Source organism: Anabrus simplex, chromosome 6 (assembly GCF_040414725.1).
Source record: "Anabrus simplex isolate iqAnaSimp1 chromosome 6, ASM4041472v1, whole genome shotgun sequence".
NCBI lineage: Eukaryota > Metazoa > Arthropoda > Insecta > Orthoptera > Tettigoniidae > Anabrus > Anabrus simplex.
Genome location: NC_090270.1, coordinates 23,585,668 through 23,597,695, shown reverse-complemented (window position 1 = coordinate 23,597,695; position 12,028 = coordinate 23,585,668). Strand labels below are relative to the sequence as shown.

General features: G+C 40.3%; 1 protein-coding gene across 1 annotated transcript in view; it reads right to left on the bottom strand.

Moving 5' to 3' along the window:
• LOC136875423 (5-oxoprolinase) overlaps positions 1-12,028 on the bottom strand; it is a 352,212-nt gene that overhangs the window by 272,480 nt on the left and 67,704 nt on the right. The window lies entirely within an intron of this gene.

Sequence of the window (12,028 nt, the reverse complement as noted above, 5' to 3'; positions counted from 1 at the left end):
AGGAGTAGTCCTAGATAGAAAACTAACCATGCTATATCACATTAAAGACATCCAGCGGAAAACAAACGCACGACTGTCACAGCTCTATCCGATACTGAATAAAAGACCCAGTATTAACAAGCGAGTAGCAATAAACATGTACAAGGCCCTAATTAGGCCGATAATAACGTACGCAGCTCCCGCCTGGGGCTACACTGCTATGACGAACCTGGATAAGCTGGAACTAATACAAAACAAATGCATTCGAGTAGCGGCTAGACTCCCGTATGACACACCATTACGCCACCTACGCGCAATTGCGAAAGTCAGCTCGATAAGGCAACACATACGAAAGCAAACACTCCGAATGCACAAGAAGTCATGGGGTAGTAAGGTCAACCCACTAGTCAGTGGAATAGGACGCTATGACGTCGACCTATACACCAAATACCCCACACCGAAACACATTCTGTTCAGGCACAGGGCTAGGAGGCCGGGGGCCCAAAACCGCCCTCGCTCTTAAACTGACACCAACTCACTACACCGCACCACTTAACACTATGCACACACACCACAACACCTGTACATATGTACATGCTTGTTTACTACCTACATCCTTGTCCTAGATTATGTTATTACTATGTTACAGATTTAGCCAAGCGAGAGAGGATTGAGAGAAGAAATACAACACGACGAAGGCAATACAGCCATGAAAGAGACGATCCAATCCAACCCCGCCCCCACCAGCGACAAAGGAGTGGACGAAAAACCCACCCCTGCTAATACCATTAACTATTAATCTAGTAATTGTACTTGTACTTGTTCTACAGGACACGAGAGCGGAAAAGCAGCCCGCACTCTACAGAAGAAAAGTAATAATGTATATATAATAGGATGTGTATATATGTGTATATATTTACAGAGACAAGCGTGTGACACCAACACCGCAAAGAAGGGACGTCATCAGGCGGGAAAGAAGATGCTCCTTACAACAAGTAAGGCTTGGCACTACTCCCCTTCTCCTTAAAAGGAGACTTGGCACCAGGGACTGCTGGCTGCTGGACCAAGGGACTAACCTGTGGCCCAAAGCCCAGAGGCCAGCGGACCCGAGCCGCACCAAGCAGTGACAAGTAGGACTGATCCCCCATAATAATTGACAAAAGCTAGGTAAATGGTTATGATTGCATGACACATATTCCTAACTAACACAACCTCTGGTCTTTATCCAGCCCACATCCTTGCATGTGCTATCAAAAGATGTCAGGTTTTACATGTAGGCTCTTTCTTCTTTCTGCCTATGTGGTTTTTCCCTGACCCTTCAATACCATACTTCAACACCATATACCTAACACAATCTCGCCTGGTAACGTGTCTGACATGGAAACAGGCAGATACTCCTTGTACCACTTCCCACTCTACCCAGCTATCTCTTTTCTACTTAGAAATTAATAGCATGTCGGAGGCCATGTAGATTGAGTCGATGGTCACGGCGGGGGAGCGGGCTACGGGGGCCCCCCGTATATATAAAAAAAAAAGACACACCTCTAACACCCAGTCAGTCAGAGGCTGTTAGTGCACGATGGCACATGTGTTGCATGACTGTACACGAGAAGAACAGCGTGCAGTTGTGCGTTTTCTGTGGGCCAAAGGACTGTCCACAGAAGAAGTGCATCGCGAAATGCATCCCGTCTATGGTGAAAACTGCCACTTATTTATTGACTCACCCTCGTATACCAAAACTAACTGACCGGGCGAGTTGGCTGTGAGCTGTGATCTTGCAACCGGGAGATAGTGGGTTCGAGCCCCACTGTCGGCAGACGTGAAGATGGATTTCCATGGTTTGCCATTTTCACACCAGGCAAATGCTGGGGCTGTACCTTAATTAAAACCACGGCCGCTTCCTTCACACTCCTAGGCCTTTACTATCCTGTCGTCGCCATAAGACCTATTTGTGTCGGTGCGACGTAAAACAAATTGCAAAAAAGTAATTAATTGATTTTGTTTTTAAAAAATAAATAATGCATGGTTTTTAACCATAAAATCTGTGTTAACACAAGATAGCACAAACCCGACAAACAGTGTGTATGTATACTAGCCTATGCGAGAAGAGTTATGATACGTACCACATAGCAAAGTGCAAAAACAGACTAAAATCAATAACTGAACGTATGCACAAATGCTCTCTTGAGTGCATCTTTCTCATTTATTATTATGTCCGGCTCCATGGCTAAATGGTTAGCGTGCTGGCCTTTGGTCGCAGGGGTCCCGGGTTCGATTCCTGGCAGGGTCGGAAAATTTAACCAGCATTGGTTAATTTCTCTGGCACGGAGGCTGGGTGTTTGTGTTGTCTTCATCAACCTTACATCCTCATCACGACGCGCAGGTCACCTACGGGAGTCAAATTGAAAGACCTGCAGCTGGCGAGCCGAACATGTCCTCGTACACTCCCGGCACTAAAAGCCATACACCATTTAATTTATTATTATTATTATTATTATTATTATTATTATTATTATTATTATTAAAAATAAATATTCTGCACGTATTGAAAGACAACATAAATACGTATATGGTTCTATTTTTGGATACCGTATTTAAAACGTCACTGCACTCACATTTTTTAAGATTATGCGACGTACTTTCTGGGATGGAAACGTATTAACGATTTCACTGACATATTCCGTGTTGAGCAGGCTGAATTTACTGAATCTGTCTTGACTGGGCATACCATTCCATCGATAGTTCTTTATACGTTCTATTTTCTAGAATGATTGTTCCGTGGAAGAAATACTACAGGAAGAGAAATACAGTGGAATTTCAATATCTCGAATCCCCTCGGGAGCTAAATTTTATTTCGAGTTATCGAGATAGGCCTATAGAGAATATCGTTTTTGAGCATGTATAGCACCACGATAGCACATAATTGAACCATATGTATCTACGAGTTTATACTGAATACATTATTTTTAACAGTACTTAAAAATATACAAACAAACTATTTTACTGCATCAGTTTCATTATAATCCTTATTATAGTAATTTTTTAAGAGACAGCATACAATACATACAGAAGTGAAACAAGAAACATACCTCCATTAACACCTTTGGAAATCCGTTCGTCTCTTCTTTGTTACGATTAAAATTTCCTCCCTTCACGTTGAAACTTCTCGTCAATACCACGCAGAGGAGATTCGTAAACAGAGCTTGTCATCCACGACTTAAGGAGTTGCCTTCGTACGTGATCGGTAATTAATTCACACCAAAAACAGAGAGGCTTCGCCGATTTTCCGATCGCTAAAAGTTTTAGTTTTTCGGTTCCCTTCATATTATCTATAATATCAAAATAAATTTCAAAACTTGAACGGAAGGTTATATTTTTTTCAGAAAACAACAACTTAACAATTTTCACTTGGTGAACGTAAAAACATATCAGGTACAGTGCCAATCTTGAAAGCAGATTAGGAAAAATCCAAGATTCAGAACCTTAACAATTTTGGGGTTCAAGACCCTAGTTTTACAATTTTTAAAATGGAAGAGGTATTAATTAGTTAAGGGCAGAAATGCCCTAATTCAAGAGCACTTGCTCCATAAATCACAACCTCAAGCCTCCCAGAGGCATTCATTAATCTTACAAAAACTTTGAAAAAGAGCGAACAGGCTCTCAGTATCTTCTAGCCTCTTCAAGGCAATATCAGAAAATTACAATCACTGGTCCCTCAAGGCACAACTTACAAATTGAAAGATAATGTAATACAGGGGTATCTAGTACCCAACCTACAGGGCCTTTGTGAAAAGGAACAGGTTAAGTAAACGGCCCGAAACACAAACTGAATGAAGGCGAACACTGCGCTCCAGATAATGAAATATTAAAACCTATAGGGCTCTCGGCCGATGAAGCAGGGGCTATTCCCAAACTACTGAAGTGGCTCACATGGAAAACACTTTAACACATTACGGGCAGAAAACCGTTACAAAACGAAGTCACCTCAAACCAAGATGAAGGGGAGCTCGGGAGGGTACATCACTCTCTATCCCCGATTTACAGTTAAATATTTTATGAAATTTTACATTAGCCAACAGAAAATTTACATTTTAGAAGAGTAGATTACATAGTTAAAGATTCAGACCTTCCCCTTGGAATACTTTGCGGCTACAGCAAGAAAGATGGAATTATGTGGCCTGTACCTTATAGATGTTCTGCTGCCGACGAAAGAGGCCGCCCGCCTCCCGCTTAAGCACACACGCTCAGATAGGCGACGATCAATTGGCCAAGAAACGTAAAAATCCGCAGTTTATAAACCCTCAGGGAAGGTTCGAGATCATTCAAGACTAAACTAGCCGCACCCTCTCAATTTTATTGGTTGGGTTCAAAAGTAACACTCAAAATCGAGCAAGAAGCCTGTGATAGGTTGAAAATTAATTACAGAAATTAGTGATTGGCTAGATTCAAAACTGTCGGAAAGAAAAAGGAAATATTGCCAACCCAAAAATAAATGAACATCAATCAGTTACAAAAACCCAGAAATACAAAACTTCTTTAAATTATAAGTACTTTCATTTTGCACCAGAGGGCATGATCATAAATTTTTTTGGTAGTGTCATCTATGGAAGAATGTCCAAACTTCTTGATGAATGGCAAACAAAACAAGGAGAAATTCACTCAGGTTAGGAAACTGCATAATAACAAAATTACATAATATTTCGGTGGTGGCATCTTCTGATTAAAGTTATAATTTCCTGTTGTAGTAGTTTCCACTTTTGTTCGATAGAGGAGTTCATTTAGGCGCTAATTTTGAATGGGATGTATATGTACTGTCCCCAGATGAGTTGGCGGTAGTGTCACCGCACTGCAGTCTTTGCCGGGAGATGGACACCGGCGCGTCGTTCATAAGGAGGCCTTACTAGAGCGAAGTGGGTCCTTTCTTCTCTCTTGTATCCCTCACAAGATGTTACAGAACGGCGGCAGACAGCTGAGGGGGCACTGAAATACTAAGATCTTGGCGACAGAGAAGTGTTGTTGGAGACTTGAGAGTACGATCTTTATTGGTGATGTGGAGGGGCGGGCGGCGTGGAAGGAGCTCGAGTGCCAATAGTGCGTGGATGCAGGAGACAGGGGGCTTGGTAATGGCCACTAAGGAATTGACAGCAGGAAAACCAGAGGGGAAGATCGTACATACAGATCATATACCAAATTTAATAACATAATCGGGGCAGAAGGCCTCGAATAATAATAATAAATATAACCTTCAAACTCCTGCTAAATTTAGCGTCTAACGAATATAAGAAAACCAATTATAAAGATATCGCCTGGGAGAGGTGGACTCTAAAGATCCTCTCTGTGGCTGGACTGCTTATCAATAAGGTAACTGGTGTCAAAAATTCTAAAATGACGCACGGCCCATGGAATCTGGGGGCAAGCTTGCCCGCAGGAACAAAATTCCTAACCATGACTTGATCTCCAACTTTTAAATTGGTGGGCCTCCGTCTACGATCATATCTTTCCCTAACCTCTTCATGGGACACACTAAGATTGGCCTTAGCCTTCTTCCATAGATCTCTAATATTATCGGGATCTATTGTCTCTGGTAAAATATAATTAAGTGACCAAAGGTTAGAGAGCGGCGTGTTACGAACAAATTTAAACATCAAAGAAGCAGGAGTGAACTTACGTGACTCATGAACCGCCGAATTTAAAGCAAAGGCCAACCAATGCAGGGACGTAACCCACCTGGAATGATCTTCATGATGAAATGCGATGAGAGCCGATCTAAGATTACGATTGATCCGCTCAGCCAGAGATGGTTGAGGATAATACGCCGATGTAGTTACCTGTGATATAGACAGATCAAAACAGAATTTACGGAAGAGGTTGGATGTAAAGGCTTTAGCATTGTCAGAAACTATATATTAACAGGGACCAAAAGAAGCAAATATAGTATTTAAACGAGAAATGGTGGACTGAGCGGTTGCCAGCTTAGTCGGAAATAACCAGGAAAAACTCGTGAAACCATCTACACACACCAGAATGAATTTATTGGCGTTCCCCTTTGATTGGGGTAAGGGTCCGACGTAGTCTATATAGAGGCGTTCCATGGGGCGCGACGCTTGATGAGAAGATAATAGACCTAGCTTAGTGGACAAGGTGGAGTAAACAAGATTTACAAGCTTTTACCAATTCTCGAATTTCGCCGTCCATACCTTTCCAAATGAACACCTCTCGGATCTTTTCCCGAGTTTTGAAGTTGCCTAAACGCTCCCCTAATGAGGTCTCATGACAGTACTTGAAGATCATAAGTACAAGCACGGCTGGAACCACTACTTATATCTTTTGGTCATGCCTCGACGGGCAACACAAAACCCCGTTCCTCAATACATAAGGAACGACATGTTCCTCAGAAGAAAGGGTTTCCATAACAGGAGCCAGCACTGGATCTTCATGTTGGTATTTTTCAATATCCCTAAACAACATGGGGGCATCAGTTAGAATGGCGTTAATACCCGAAGGCATGGGCGTGGGAAGAGAAGAGCTATCTTCCGGTTCAGTGGTCTCCACATCATGAGAAAACATGCGGCTTAGTCCATCCGCAACCACATTTTCAGATCCTCTGATATGCCTAACATCAAACTGGAAGGCAGAAATCCTGATGGCTCAACGGGCTATACGACCAGTACGACGCGGCCTAGCTAATACCCAACTTAAGGCTTGATAATAATAATAATAATAATAATAATAATAATAATAATAATAATAATAATAATAATAATAATAATACAGATTGAGAAAACAGATATTCAAGTAGCTGGATACAAAATGTCAAAATCATTTAAAGAGAAATAAAATAAGAGAAGAAGAAAGTATAGAAAGATAATTTTTTCAAGAAAATTTTAAGAACTGAACGATACCGTAGTCGATCTCAAAATTACAACTAAGGTTTTGAGCCCTAGAGGTTGCATCAAGATGTATTCTGGCTGTATTCAGGATCTTAATTCACAAACTCAAATGTTCTGTAAAGTCCACCCGACTAAATACAGGCAGTTGCGGCACTTGGAAATTAAAAGTGCGGGGGCAATATATACAGACAACAAACAGTACGCCTACCCGGGTTTGTGGAATATAGGGGGCGGGGGGAGATATACATCAAAACTGATAACGAAAAGCTACAGAAGGGTAAGGTTTATTTATGCTCTCTGACCGAATTTCGAGAGAGAGGTAAAGGTTGACAGTTTTCCAATTTAAGTGGGGTAATAGTTTTTTTGAGATTTTGATTCAATGCTATACAGTAAAATTTTCACCAAAGGATCAATATTACACATGTTTTACAACTAAATAGAAGTACGGTGTGATTATACAATTACAATCACTTAGTATTTGACTACACACTCAGTAAGAAATGAAATGTCGTATGGCTTTTAGTGCCGGGATATCCCAGGACGGATTCGGCTCGCCAGGTGCAGGTCGTTCTATTTGATTCCCGTAGGCGACCTGCGCGTCTTGATGAGGATGAAATGATGATGAAGACAACACATACAGCCAGCCCCCGTGCCATTGGAATTAACCAATTAAGGTTTTAAATCCCCGACCCGGCCGGGAATCGAACCCGGGACACTCTGAATCGAAAGCCAGTACGCTGACCGTTCAACCAACGAGTCGGACTACACACTAAGTAACTAACCGACACTAAAGAGACTGCCAGACTGACGAATGCGCGAGGCAAGCGAGTGAACCATACCTCAGTGTCCATAACCTTGGTAAATCTATATATATAAAATAACTTGTCCTGACTGACTGACTGACTGACTGACTGACTGACTGATTCATCATCGCCGAGCCAAAACTACTGGACATAAAGAAATGAAATTTTGGGGATATATACGTATTAAGATGCAGGTGCTCGCTAAGAGAGGATTTTTGGATATTCCTTCGGTAAGGGGGTGAAAAGGGGGGTGAAATTTTAAAATGAGTATATATATATATATATATCTCAAAACTTTAAAAGTTTACAGATGTAAAAATTGGTATTTAGAATCTTCTTTAAAAATAAGGAAACACGTATTTTTTTTTGTTTTCAGAAAATCCCAATAGGAGGGGTGGAAAAGGGTGAAAATGGGGAAAAATGGGTTGAATGCCTTTAATCAGGATACCGGTACTTATATCTCAGAAACTGAAGATATTACAGACCTGAAAATTGGTACTTTTGATCTCTTTTAAAAATAAAAAACACGTATTTTTTGTTTTTGGAAAATCCAATTAATGGGAGGGTGAAAAGGGGGTGAATTTTTAAAATGAGTGAATCTATATCTCCAAACTTTTAAAGTTTGCAGATGTAAAAACTGGTATTTAGAATCTTCATTAAAAATAAAGGGAAAAAAATTTTGTTTTCGAAAAATCGCAATAGGAGGAGTGAAAAGGGGTGAAAAAGGGGTTGAATGCCTTTAATGAGGCTACTTATATCTCAGAAACTGAAGATATTACAGACCTGAAAATTGGTGTTTGGGATCTCCTTTAAAAATAAAGAAATACGTATTTTTTGTTTCTGGAAAATCCAATTAAGGGGGGGTGAAAAGGGGGTAATATTATAAAATGAGTGTATGTATATCTCAAAACGTTTAAAGGTTATAGATGTGAAAATTGGTATTTAGAATCTCCTTTAAAAATAAAGGAACACGTATATTTTGTTTTCGGGAAATTCTAATAGGAAGGGTGGAAAAGGTTGAAAAAGGGGTCCAATGCCTTTCATGAGTCTACTTATATTTCAGGACCTGAAGATATTACAGACCTGAAAATTGGTATTTGGGATCTACTTTAAAAGTAAAGAAACACGTATTTTTTTCGTTTTTGGAAAATCCAAATATTGGTGGGTGAAAAGGGAGGGATGAATTTTTAAAATGAGTGTGTCTACATCCTAAAACTTAAAAATTTACAGATGTAAAAATTGGTAGTTAGAGTCTCCTCTAAAAGTAAAGGAACGCGTATTTTTTGTTTCCTGTAAATCCCAAATGGGTTGAATGCCTTTAATGAGGATACATATATCTCAGAAACGAAAGATATTACAGAACTGAAAATTTGTATATGGGATCTCCTTTAAAAATAAAGAAACACGTATTTTTTAGTTTTTGGAAAATCAATTAATGGCGGTCAAACAGGAGTGACAAATTGGGGTGAATTTTTTGAAAGACTATATCTACAGAACATCTTGGAAACGTAAAATGTTACAGACGTAAAAAGTGGGTGTTTGGAATCTCCTGTAAATGTAAAGAAACATAGGTGATTTGTTTATGGAAACTCCACTTAAGGGGAACTCAAAAGGGGTGCAATTTTAAAATGAGAATTTTTACAGTAAATCTAAAAAAACTTAACATGTTACAGAAGTGTAAAATGGTATTTTTTAATCTCTGTTAAACATAAAGAAACGTGTATTTTTAGTTTTCGGAAATACCACTTGGGTGGAGGGGGAGGGGGTAAAAGAGACTGAAAATGGTGTTGAATTCTTCTAATTAGGCTACTGATATCTCAAAAATGAAGATGTTACAGACGTGAAATTTGATATTTGCAATCTGCTTTAAAAGTAAAGAAACACGTATTCTTGGAAAATCCAATGAAAGGGGTGGGGGTGAAAGAATAGAAAAATTAATTGACTCAATTGTATGAGAACGCATACATCTAATAAAAACTAAAGTTGTTACAGACGTTAAAATTTGTATTTGGATCTCCTTTAAAAACAAAGAAAAAGGCGTTTTGGGGGGCGGGAGTCTAAAGGCGTTGAATTCCATTCATGAGGACACATAAATCAAAAACTGAAGAAGTTAGAGTCGTGATAATTGGTATTTAGAAGATCCTTTACTATTAAAGAAACAAGTATTTTTTGCCGGACAATTCACTTGGGGGGGGGGAGTAGTGTGAAATGAAGTGAAAAAAGTAAATAATTTTTATGAGGATACTTATATCTCAAAACTGAAGGTAATAGACGTGAACATTGGTGTTTGGAATCTCCTTTAAACCTACAGAAACAAGCCTTCTTTTAATATTTTTTTTTGGGGGGGGGGGTAAATAAACTTAACGGTGGGGTGTAGAAGGAGGTGAGACCAATTGATTTTACTGTTCTTAATGTACTTATAAGGATCCTCCGTTGCTCAGGCGGCAGTGCGCCGGCCTCTCAGAGCTGGGTTGCGTGGTTCAAATCCCGGTCACTCCATGTGACATTCGTGCTGGACAAAACGGAGGCGGGACAGGTTTTTCTCCGGATACTCCGGTTTTCCCTGTCATCAGCCTTTCCAGCAACACATAATAATAATAATAATAATAATAATAATAATAATAATAATAATAATAATAATAATAATAATAATAATGTTCTGGACCGTCGTCATAGGTGCGGACCGCGCAGGAAACGGCTCCTGGACGGGTAATGACTAAGAATGCAGTCCGGCCGCGGGTTCAGTACCGCCAAGGCACCCACGAGTCAGATCGGGAATTCCCGCCGTTAAGTTTTCTATTAGATTACGGCACGTTTCCTCCCATTTTTCAATCTTCCTTTCCAGCAATCGATTTCGTACTTCCCGAGCTAGGCTCAGGTATTCCTCCCCGTCAGTTGGGTCCGTAGATCTTTGCCATCTTTTCCTATAATCATTTTTAATATGGATAAAATCCTACAGGAGATCCGGCGTGGTGTCATATTGGGTGCCTTGGCGGTACTGAACCCGCAGCCGGACTGCATTCTTAGTCATTACCCGTCCAGGAGCCGTTTCCTGCGCGGTCCGCACATATGACGACGGTCCAGAACTTTATTATTATTATTATTATTATTATTATTATTATTATTATTATTATTATGTGTTGCTGGAATGGCTGATGACAGGAAAAACCGGAGTATCCGGAGAAAAACCTGTCCCGCCTCCGTTTTGTCCAGCACGAATGTCACATGGAGTGACCGGGATTTGAACCACGCAAACCAGCTCTGAGAGGCCGGCGCACTGCCGCCTGAGCAACGGAGGATCCTTATAAGTACATTAAGAACAGTAAAATCAATTGGTCTCACCTCCTTCTACACCCCACCGCCGTTAAGTTTATTTACCCCCCCCCCCCCCCAAAAAAAAATTAATAAAAGAAGGCTTGTTTCTGTATGTTTAAAGGAGATTCCAATGTTCACGTCTATTACCTTCAGTTTTGAGATATAAGTATCCTCATAAAAATTATTTACTTTTTTCACTTCATTTCACACTACTCCCCCCCCCCCCCTAAGTGAATTGTCCGGCAAAAAATACTTGTTTCACCGGGCGAGTTGGCCGTGCGCGTAGAGGCGCGCGGCTGTGAGCTTGCATCCGGGAGATAGTAGGTTCGAATACCACTATCGGCAGCCCTGAAGATGGTTTTCCGTGGTTTCCCATTTTCACACCAGGCAAATGCTGGGGCTGTACCTTAATTAAGGCCACGGCCGCTTCCTTCCAACTCCTAGGCCTTTCCTATCCCATCGTCGCCATAAGACCTATCTGTGTCGGTGCGACGTAAAGCCCCTAGCAAAAAAAAAAAAAGTAATAGTAAAGGATCTTCTAAATACCAATTATCACGACTCTAACTTCTTCAGTTTTTGATTTATGTGTCCTCATGAAAGGAATTCAACGCCTTCAGACTCCCGCCCTCCAAGATGGTTCCCCCCCCCCAAAAAAACGCCTTTTTCTTTGTTTTTAAAGGAGATCCAAATACAAATTTTAACGTCTGTAACAACTTTAGTTTTTATTAGATGTATGCGTTCTCATACAATTGAGTCAATTAATTTTTCTATTCTTTCACCCCCACCCCTTTCATTGGATTTTCCAAGAATACGTGTTTCTTTACTTTTAAAGCAGATTGCAAATATCAAATTTCACGTCTGTAACATCTTCATTTTTGAGATATCAGTAGCCTAATTAAAAGAATTCAACACCATTTTCAGTCTCTTTTACCCCCCCCCCCCTCCACCCAAGTGGTATTTCCGAAAACTAAAAATACACGTTTCTTTATGTTTAACAGAGATTTAAAAAATACCATTTTACACTTCTGTAACATGTTAAGT